Below are 11,267 nucleotides of genomic sequence, written 5' to 3' on the forward strand. Positions count from 1 at the left end.
GTAAATTTCCTCTGCACTCTTTCAATCTTACTGATATCCTTCCTATAGTTAGGTGACCAGAACTGCACACAATACTCCAAATTTAGCCTCACTACTGTCTTATACAACCTCACAATAACATCCCAACTCCGATACTCAATACTTTGATTTATGAATGCCAGGATGCCAAAAGTCTTTTTTACAATCCTGTCTACCCGTGACGGCACTTTCAGGGAATTATGTATCTGAACTCCCAGATCCCTTTGTTTCTCTACACTCCTCAGTGCCCTACCGTGTACTGTGTATGTCCTACCGTGATTTGTCTTTCCAAAATGCAACACCTCACACTTGTCTGCATTAAGTTCCATCTGCCATTTTCTGGCCCATTTTTCAAGTTGGTCCAGATACCTCTGCAAAATTTGAAAGCCTTCCTCGCTGTCCACTACGCCTCCAATTTTAGTGTTATCAGCAAATTTGCTGATCCAATTTACCACATTGTCATGGAGATCATTGATATAGACAACAAACAACAATGGTCCCAGCACAGATCCCTGAGGCAAAACACTAGTCACAGGCCACCAGTCTGAGAAACAATCATCCACTACCACTCTCTGTTTTCTCCCACACAGCCAGATTGGAATCCAGTTTACAACCTCTCCATGGATACCTAGTGCCTGAGCCATTTGTTGTCAGAAGCTGAAAGCAAAATATTCCACCAAGAGAACGGCCGCTGTGGTTATAGGGACAGTGAGTATGCTCGGCTGTTTGAAGACTGTCCAAAGGTACATTTCATACGAGCCTGAAGAAATAATTGACGATATTCCTTGGAACTGTTTTGTTAACCTGAGCTTCAAGACACCCCGCATGGGCGGCATTTGAGTTGTTAAGCCGCATTTAACTCCTTGTGTCCCGTTCCTTCTGATTTTTCTGCTCAGTGTTCTCACAGTCAAACGGATTTTAGCGGCCAGTAGATTCCGGAGGGGGCTCCGCCGTCGCAGAAGTGGAGAGGATGACAACGTCCCGAAGATGAAAAACAGAAGGAAATCCATCGTTTTACTCTTCAGTATTACTGGCAGTTTTATTCCGTTGTGGATAACACAGGTGAGGTTTCACATCTGTCATCGAATTTCAAAGATTCCCAGTTCTACTTCCACTGATCCTCGTTATATCACAGAATTCACACCGGGAATGCTGCACGTTCTCAGTACCTGCACCAACATTTGTAATTACGCCGTGTCTCAGAGCAAATTCCGACAGGAACTGAAGAACGCGGTGAAATACCCGCTGAATCGGATTGTGAAAATCATTAAACTTAGAAATAAATGGTATGAAACATTATAATTAAATCTGCCGACCTGCTCCCAACCGTACATCCTCCACTTGTGGAAGTAGAAATTGTGTTATGAACGGAGTTCTGCAATAACAGTGGCAGCTGATCCTGTCAGCAGCCCGTTCTCACCATCCCAGAGATCCCCCCTTTATCCCAACCTCCCTTCCCCACTCACCTTTCAGCTTGATACGAACTCTTACTCCTGTTCCCTGGTTCTGACAACGCATTTTCGACCTGGAGAGTTAACCCCGTTTCTCTTTCCACTAATATTGTCTGATCTGTTGTGCACTTGCAGTATTTTTCTCGGCTCTCTCTCTGCCCTCTCTTGCTCCCGTCATGACCAGCTCCTTTTCTTCACCGTCTTTTTTTTTCTTTTCTCTTTATCTCTCTCTGTCACTCTCTCTCTCTTTCTCCCCCCCATCTTTATCCCCCCCCCCCAGCTCTCTATAATGCCCAATGCCTTCTCTTTCTCCCTCGAACTAACTTCTGTTTGCAAAATTTAGCTGTTTTATAAATGGCGGCAAACGACCGTTACCGCTCCCTGAAGCTTTCTCTGGTCTAGAGACAAAAAGTTACCTCCGCTTCTCCATGTTTTTCCTCCACAGGTAAAATATCGCAGTGCTGCCAATAGTTTCATGAATCGCTCTCCTTTGTCACTGCAATCTGAGCTCTTGTGTGACAGGGTCATGGTCATGGAGTCACGGAGCACAGAAACTGACCATTCAACACACTGGGTCCACACATCAATCACCAGTTTACGTTGATCCCATTTTATTCTCACAACATTCCCATCAACTCCTCCACTCCCTTGCACCCGAGGAGCATTTTAAAGGACCAATTAACCTTCTGGTAATATTTCAATTCTATTTTGGAAATTCTCTCCTGCGCAGTTGTCTTGATTGTTCCCAGAAGTCGACTGATTATCTGTGGACGACATGGACGCGATGAGCCGAATGGTCTCGTTGCTGAGCTGCAAAACAAAAATAATGATGTGCAGGAACTACTGAGCACCTGTGGGAAGAGGAACAGAGTTTCAGGTCAAACCCCCTTCGTCAGAACTGAACAGGGAACAGGAAACGCCTGCAAGATGCAGGAAAGGATTTTGATCTGAAATATTAACTCCTTTCTCTTCCCACAGACGTGGCCTTATCTGCACAGCATTTCAGCATTTCCCGTCTGTTTCCTATTTATGTAATATGAGGGTTTTCTTTAATTTTCACTTCCTATCAGATCTAAAAGTCATTAATCGCTGCTGACACCTACATGTCGGTCCAGAGAGTGTGAGTAGCAATGAGATCACCTCCCATTCACTGAACTTCAGAGATTGTCGGCTCACTTCCTTCAGCTTGTCTCTGTGGCGCAATCGGTCAGCGCGTTCGGCTGTTAACCGAAAGGTTGGTGGTTCGAGCCCACCCAGGGACGCTGGCGATCCGGCAGCTTTTGCTGTGCATGTCATTATCAGCTGGGTAACACTGAGCTGTCCGGAGGCTGCTGCTGCCTCACTGGGCTCAGTGGGATCTCAACCCAGGAGTCCCGATGTTTTGCTTCCTTTTCACCGGAATGTATTGGTATTGGTATTGGTTTATTATTGTCATTTGTACCGAGGTACAGTGAAAATCTCGTCTTATAAACAGATCATACAGGTCAATTCATTACACAGTGCAGTTACATTGAGCTAGTACAACGTGCATTGAGGTAGTACAGGTACAAACAGTAACAGTACAGAGTAAAGTGTCATAGCTACAGAAAAAGTTCAGTGCAATAAGGTGCAAGGTCATAACAAGGTAGATCGTGAGGTCATAGTACATTCATTGTATAAGGGAACCGTTCAATAGTCTTATCACGGTGGGGTAGAAGCTGTGCTTAAGTCTGGTGGTACGTGCCCTCAGGCGCCTGTATTTTCTACCCGATGGAAGAGGAAAGAAGAGAGAATGTCCCGGGTGGGTGGGGTCTTTGATTATGCTGGCTGCTCCACCAAGACAGCGAGAGGTAAATACAAGAGTCCAAGGAGGGGAGGCTGGTTTCCGTGATGCTCTGGGCTGTGTCACAACTCTCTGCAGCTCCTTGCGGTCCTGGGCAGAGAAGTTGCCGAACCAAGCCGTGATACATCCAGATGGGATGCTTTCTATGGTGCATCGGTAAAAGTTGGTGAGAGTCAAAGGGGACAAACCAAATTTCTTTAGCCTTCTGAGGAAGTAGAGGCGCTGGTGAGCTTCCCTGACTGTGGCATCTACGTGATTTGACCAGGACAGGCTGTTGGTCATGTTCACTCCCAGGAAATTGAAGCTCTCCACCCTCTCGACCTCAGCACCATTGATGTAGGCAGGTGCATGTACACAGCACCCTTTCCTGAAGACAATGAGCAGCTCTTTAGTTTTGTTGACATTGAGGGAAAGGTTGTTGTCATGACACCATTCCACTAAGCTCTCTATCTCCTTCCTGTACTCCGACTCATCGCTGTTTGAGATACGGCCTGCAACGGTGGTATCATCTGCAAACTTGTAGATGGAGTTAGAGCAGAATCTGTGTGTGTGCTTCCTTCGGCGATATCGTTGGAACCGACGGACTTGCCAGGACTACTGCCGTGTTTTGACTTAATTTTGCCTCTTCGATCATTCAGTTGGGGTCTAAATAGTTGCTTCCCACGGGGTCTGGGGAGAGAACGGGACAGGGGATTGATCAACCATGATCGCACTGAACGGTGGAGTGGAAGGGCCGAATGGCCGATTGCAGCCCTATTCTCTATGTTCCAATGTCTACGTCTTTTGCTCAACGGGCGATACACGGCAGGCAGCGGCCTTTCGAAATTACGGTGTGGCCGTGGGGATGTAGCTCAGTGGAGGAGCTCATGCTTTGCAAATATGATGTCCCGGGTTCAATCGCCGGCATCTCCATGCTGATGATCTTGAATTTTGAACAATACCCCGTGCAAGTCCCTGGGAAGATTTCCGACTGACTTTAGAATGGACTTGGACAGTAAAATCCGAACCTGATGTGGGCTCGAGCCAAGGAGAGCTGGGAAAGTGACATCTAACATGGATAACTCACCTCTACTATCTCCATCGCAACTGCCAGAGATGCGCCTCTTAATCTTACCTTGTCCAATACCAGAGGATGTGCACTTAAGGTGAGACGGGTAAGTTCAAAGGAGATGTGCGGGGCATTTTTTTTACACAGAGTGTTGCGGGTGCGTGGAATGCGCTGCTTGGGGTGGTGTTGGAGACAAACACGAAAGGGGCTTTCAACAGGCTCTTAGATACAAGCATGGATGTGCAGGAAGTGGAAGGATATGGACATTGTGTAGGCAGAAGGGATTAGTTTAGTTGGGTATTCGAATACTAATTTAAATAGTTCGGCACATGGTTGTGGGCCGAAGGGCCTGTTCCTGTCTAGTACTGTTCTATGTTGGAGGAGCTCAGTGGGTCAGTCTTCTTCTGTGGGAGGTAAGGAATTGTCGACGTTTCGGGTTGAAAACCTGCATCAGGAAGGTCACAAAGTGACAAAGTGAGCTGCTGTCCCTTCAACAAGAAGGAAATCTGACAATTATTCAGTTACAGTAACAGGTTTGGGAAGCTACCCAAAATGAGCTACCACCAGGTGTTGGTGAAACCAATGCATGCTGTCCCGCGGAGTGACTGAAGTGTCCCCAGGTCATCCCCCACTGCAGCACAGCCCGTGCCCTCCGCTCTATACATTCGTGAAGCGGAGGCAGACATAGACAGGAGTTTCAGGGAGATAGTCACCACTAAAAGTCAGGAAGCAGGTAGCTGGGTGACTGTCAGGAAAGGGAAGAGGTATAGACAGAAAGAGCAGAGCACCCCTCTGGCATTCCCATCAACAATAAGTATACCGTTTTGGATACGGCTGGTGGGGACAACCTACCAGGGACAAGTTGTAGCGGTCACATCTCTGGCACCGAGGTGGTACCTTCAGCTCAGAAATGAAGGAAGGAAAAGAGGAGAGTAGTAGTGATAGGGGATTCGACAGTTCGGGGACAGATAGGAGGTTCTGTGGGAGAGATCGAGAATCCCGATGGTCTGTTGCCTCCCTGGTGCCAGGGTCCTTGATATCTCGGATCGAGTTCTCGATATTCTTAGGAGGGAGGGTGAGCAGCCAGATGTCGTGTTCCACGTAGGGACCAATGACGTGGATAGGAAGGAGGAGGAGATCCTGCAAAGAGAGTTTAGAGAATTAGGTGCAAAATTGAAGGACAGGACCTCCAAGGTTTCAATCTCAGGATTGCTATCCATTCCACGAGCTGGTGAGGCTAGAAATAGGAGCGTTATGCAGCTAAATACGTGGCTAAGGAGATGGTGCAGGAGGAAGGGCTTCATGATCCTAGACAATTGGGCCTTGTTCCAGGGAAGGTGGGACCTGTTCCGACGGGACGTTTTGCACCTGAACTGGAGGTGGACTAACATACTTGCGCGTAGGTTTGCTAGTGCTGCTCCGGGGGGTTTAAACTAGATTTGCAGGGGAGGGGACCCGGAGTGATCGAGCAGATAGTGAGGTGACGGGGGAAAATTGTCAAGCAAGGAGTGCAGGTATGGACAAAAATCAAAGCTTTGTACATGATAGAAATGTCTTAAAGTGCATCTATTTCAATGCAAGGAGTATTGTAGATAAGGCAGATGAGTTTCAGGCGTGGATTGGCACCTGAGATTACGACATTATTGCTGTTAGTGAGACCTGGTTGCAGGAGGGGCAGGACTGGCAGCTTAATGTTCCTGGATTCCGTTGTTTCAGACGTGATAGAGGGGGAGGGATGAAAGGGGGAGGAGTGGCATTACTAGTCAGGGAAAATATCACAGCTGCGCGTAGGACAGCCCGGAGGGCTCGTCTACAGAGGCCATATGGGTGGAGCTGAGGAACAGGAAAGGTGTGGTTACACTATTAGGGTTGTATTATAGACCGCCCAATAGTCAGAGAGAATTGGAGGAACAAATCTGTAGTGAGATAACAGACCGATGTAAGAAACAGAAAGGAGTCACAGTGGGGGATTTTACTTTCCATATATTGACTGGGACTCCCACACTGCGAAAGGGCTGGATGGCTTGAAATTTGTCAAATGTGTTCACGAAAGTTTTCTAAATCAATATATAGAGGTACCAACGAGAGAGAATGCAATACTTGATCTCTTATTAGGGAACCAGACAAGTCAGGTGACAGAAGTATGCGTAGGTGAGCATTTTGGGTCCAGTGACCATAATGTCATTAGTTTCAAGTTAATTCTGGATAAGGACAGGTCCGGTCCTTGAGTTGACGTTCTAAATTGGAGAAAGGCAAATTTTGTGGAAATGAGAAAGAATCTGGGAAGAGTTGATTGGGATGTTGTTTTCTGGCAAGGACGTTTTCAGTAAGTGGAAGGCCTTCAAGGACGAAATTTTGAGAGTGCAGAGTTTGCATGTTCCTGCCAGGCATAAAGGCAAAGTTAACAAGCATAGGGAACCTTGGTTTTTAAAAGATATTGGTACTCTGGTTAAGAAAAAGAGAGAGGTCTATAGCAAGTATAGGCAACTGGGAACAAATGAGGTACTTGAACAGTATAGAAAATGTAAGAAAATGCTAAAAAAGGAAAGCAGGAAGGCAAAAAGAAGACACAAGGTTGCTTTGGCAAATAATGTGAAGGTAAACCCGAAGGGTTTCTACAAGTATATGAAGAGTAAACGGATAGTAAGGGACAAAATTGGTCCCCTAGAAGATCAGAGTGCTCATATATGCGTGGAGCGTCAGGAGATGGGGGAGATCTTAAACAGTTTTTTGCATCAGTATTTACTCAGGAAACGGGCATAGTGGATATGGAAGCAAGGGAAACAAGCAGTAGGGTCATGGAACATATAGAGATTAAAGAAGAGGAGGCGCTTGCTGCTTTACAACGAATAAAGGTAGATAAATCCCCCGAGCCTGGCAAGATATTTCCTCGGACCTTGAGAGACTAGTGTAGAAATTGCAGGACCCCTGGCAGATATATTTAAAATGTCCTTAACCACGGGTGTGGTGCCGGAGGACTGGAGGGCAGCTCATGTTGTTCTGTTGTTTAAAAAAGGATCTAAAAGTAAACCAGGTAATTACAGGCCGGTGAGCCTGACATCAGTTGTAGGTAAATTATTGGATATAAATTATCTGAGAGATCGGATACACAAGTATTTGGACAGCCAAGGGCTGATTAAAGATAGTCAGCATGGCTTTGTGCGTGGTAGATCGTGTTTAACGAATCTTGTAGAGCTTTTTGAGGAGGTTACCAAGAAAGTAGATGAAGGAAAGGCTGTGGATATTGTCTACATGGACTTTAGTAAGGCCTTTGACAAGGTCCCACATGGGAGGTTAGTTCAGAAGATTCAGTCACTAGGTATCCATGGAAAGGTTGTAAACTGGATTCCAAATTGGCTGTGTGGGAGAAGAGTGGTAGTGTACGATTGTTTTTCAAACTGGAGGCCTGTGACTAGTGGCGTGCCTCAGGGATCTGTGCTGAGGCCATTGTTATTTGTTGTCTATAACAATGATCTCGATGATAATGTGGTAAATTGGATCAGCAAGTTTGCTGATAACACTAAGAATGGAGGCGTAGTGGACAGCGAGGAAGGCTTTCAAAGCTTGCGGAGTGATCTGAACCAACCGGAAGAATGGGCCAGAAAATGGCAGATGGAATTTAATGCAGACAAGTGTGAGGTGTTGCATTTTGGAGACGAAGCAAGGTAGGACATACACAGTAAATGGTAGGGCACTGGGGAGTGCGGAGGAACAAAAGGATCTGGGAGTTCAGATACATAATTCCCTGAAAGTGGCGTCACAGGTAGACAGGGTTGTAAAAAGGTCTTTTGGCATCCTGGCATTCATAAATCAAAGTATTGAGTATAGGAGTTGGAATGTTATGGTGAGGTTGTATAAGTCATCGGTGAGGCCAAGTTTGGAGTATTGTGTGCAGTTCTTGTCACTTAACTATAGGAAGAATATCAATAAGATTGAAAGAGTGCAGAGGAGATTTATTGGAATGTTGCCGGGTCTTCAGGAGTTGAGTTACAGGGAAAGATTGAACAGGTTAGGACTTTATTCCTTGGAGCGCAGAAGAATGAGGGCAGATCTGATTGAGGTTTGCAAAATTATGAGGGGCATAACCAGAGTTAATGCGAGTAGGCTCTTTCCACCTAGGTTAGGAGAGAGAAGTACGAGAGGACATGGTTTTAGGGTGAAAAGGGAAAGGTTTAGGGGGAACATTAGGAGGAATTTCTTCACACAGAGAGTGGTGGGAGTGCGGAACGGGTCCCGGGACTGAAACGTTAACTTGCTTTCTATTTCCACAGACGCTGTCTGAGCTGCTGAGTGTGTCCAGCATTTTCTGTTCTATAGTAGGTCACAGCCTCATACAGCAGCATTTACTGATGTAGTAAATGCGGGCTCACCCTTGAGTTTTAAGAGTAAGTTGGATAGATACATGGACGGGACAGGTCTGGAGGGTTATGGACTGGGTGCAGGCAAGTGGGATGAGCGGAATAACGTTTCGGCACAGACTAGGAGGGTCGAATGGCCTGTTTTCCTGTGCTGTAGTGTTCTATGGTTATCTGGTTCTATTTCACCCAAAGAAAGCAAAAGAGACACAGAGGAAGAGAAACAGGATGTCCGTCTGCTGGGTCACAGGAACAGGTATAATTAAATAATGTCAAACACGGTTATTGCTGAAATGTTGGGAACGAGGATCCGACCTGACCAGAGTACAGACAGCACGGGGATGGTAACGGGAAGGGACAGGGAGTAAGGAGCAAAGAAAGGAAGGGGAGAGAGAGAGACGGGGGGGGGGGGAGGGAGAGAGAAAGAGAGAGAGAGAGCCAGAGACAGACAGACAGAGAGGGAGTTTACGGGAAGAGATGAAGTAGTAAGTGAGTGGGAAGAAAAGAGAAACCAGCAAAAGAAACAGTGTAAAGTCGGACAAGAAAACGGCAAAAGAGAATAAAAGAGGGAATACAGAAAGATGCACTTTGCTTGTGTAACAGCAGAGTGGCGCAGCGGAAGGGTGCTGGGCCCATAACCGAGAGGTCGATGGATCGAAATCATTTCTGGGCTGAACATTTTACAACAGGACACTGTCACGTCACACATCCCCACAATATACATTTCGCTTCACTTGCTCTGAAAATCACGCATTTCAATATCAAAGTTCCTTTCATTTCATCATCTTATGCGCACAGGTCCGTAGAGGCGAACGACTGTCCCTGTTGTGCTCAGCTACAGTCTAGTACACATTGCAGAATGTTGTGAAAGGCTGTGACCTGCTATAGAACAGAAAATGCTGTACACACTCAGCAGCTCAGGCAGCGTCTGTGGAAATAGAAAGCGCGTTTACGTTTCAGTCCCGGGACCCGTCATTAGAACCGGGACAGAGAGAGAACAAGTGAATGTTCGGTAGCAGAGAAGGTGGGGAGTGAGCAGTGGGGAGAACAAGGGGAACATCTCTGACAGGGTGAGACCAAACACATCACGTGACGGGGCTGTGGGACACATAGTACGGGCTGGTTTTACCTCTGGTAAGGGGAAACACGGAGCCACAATGACAAACTGGTGACGGGCAGAAATGTCCAGTTCCGAGACAGGGTGAAGGGGTTTGGAGACGGTCTGAGGAAGGTTTTTCATCCAACGGGTGGTTGGTGTCTGGAACGTAGGACCTGAGGGGGTGGCGGAGGCAGGAAATCTCACAACATTGATGAAGTAGCCAGATTAATATTTAAATCGCTGAGGCAGATAGGTTTGTGGGACAAGTACGTGTCAGAACGGAGGGGGAGTGAGGGGAGAGATTGCACGGGGTAAATATAGACAGGCAGCATGGGGTGAGTAACTGACGTCACTCAGTGTGAACACGTCATCTGGGACATGCTGGGATCATAGAACAGAGAGCAGTACAGCACAGGAACAGGCCCCTCTGCCCACCATGTCTGTGCAGAACTCGATGCCGAATTAGACTAAACTCTTCTGCCTTTACTTGATCCATATCCCTCCACTCCCTGCAGATTCATGCGTCTATCTAATACCCTCTTAAACGTTGCTGTCGTGTCTGTTTCCAGCTCTACAGCTGGCAGGCCGTTCCAGGCACCAATCGCTCTCTGTGTAAAACACTTGCCACACCCATGTTCTTTGAAGGTCCAACTCTCACGTAAAATGCAGGCCCTCCAGTATTTTACATTTCTACCCTGGTAAAAATATTCTGACTCACTGCCCTATCCATGCCTCTCATAGTTTTATAAAGCTCCATCTGATTTCCCCTCAGCCCCTGACGCTTCAAAGAAAACAACTCACGTTCGTCCAACCTCTCCTTATAACTTCCAATTCCGGCAACCTCCCGGTAAACCTCTTCTGCATCTTTTCCAAATCCTCCATGTCCTTCCTGTAATCGAGCGACCGCATGTGTCCCAGTTTACTGTGGGAATCTGGGACAGAGTGAGAGCAGGTAGCTGCAACGATCTGTTCATTGATTTACCTGGAAAAAGGTGAGGGAAGGAAATTGCTTCCCTGACCCACTGACCTGCTCACAGTAAATGATAATTAATGAAACAGCAATGGGATCTCTCTTACACTCACCCTTCAATCTACATGAATGCAGCAGGTTAGCCTGAGTAGACCACTCGGTTCTTCCATTCTATACAGACCGTTGAACTTTGAGAAGTTCATTTCTGATAGTCCCAACCTGTGATGGCCGGGAGCGGAACCCGGTTCAAATGCTTGGAAGGCAGCTATGCTCACCATCGCTCCATGATGCTGCAGGAGATTCGGGTACTGAGCCGTCTCCAGTGCTGTTTGACTCTATGACTCGATCCCCGAGCTGCTCTCTGAAGGATCATTCCTCATTCTGCTGCAGTTCCTGTCCCGTCCAGTTGCTGTCGCCACCCTCCAACAGACCAGAGTCACATAACACCGAGTGATTATTCACCCGGGATCGGACTGAAGTAAGAGTCGATCCCTGAGATAGTGT

At 46.9% G+C, this 11,267-nt stretch overlaps 1 non-coding gene across 1 annotated transcript; it reads left to right on the plus strand.

The window, feature by feature from the left end:
* Positions 1-2,657: 2,657 nt before the first annotated feature.
* trnan-guu (transfer RNA asparagine (anticodon GUU)) lies at positions 2,658-2,731 on the plus strand. The gene has a single exon. It is a non-coding gene; the product is annotated as a tRNA-Asn (tRNA).
* Positions 2,732-11,267: the final 8,536 nt, after the last annotated feature.

Source organism: Pristis pectinata, chromosome 37 (assembly GCF_009764475.1).
Source record: "Pristis pectinata isolate sPriPec2 chromosome 37, sPriPec2.1.pri, whole genome shotgun sequence".
Classification (NCBI taxonomy): Eukaryota; Metazoa; Chordata; class Chondrichthyes; order Rhinopristiformes; family Pristidae; genus Pristis; species Pristis pectinata.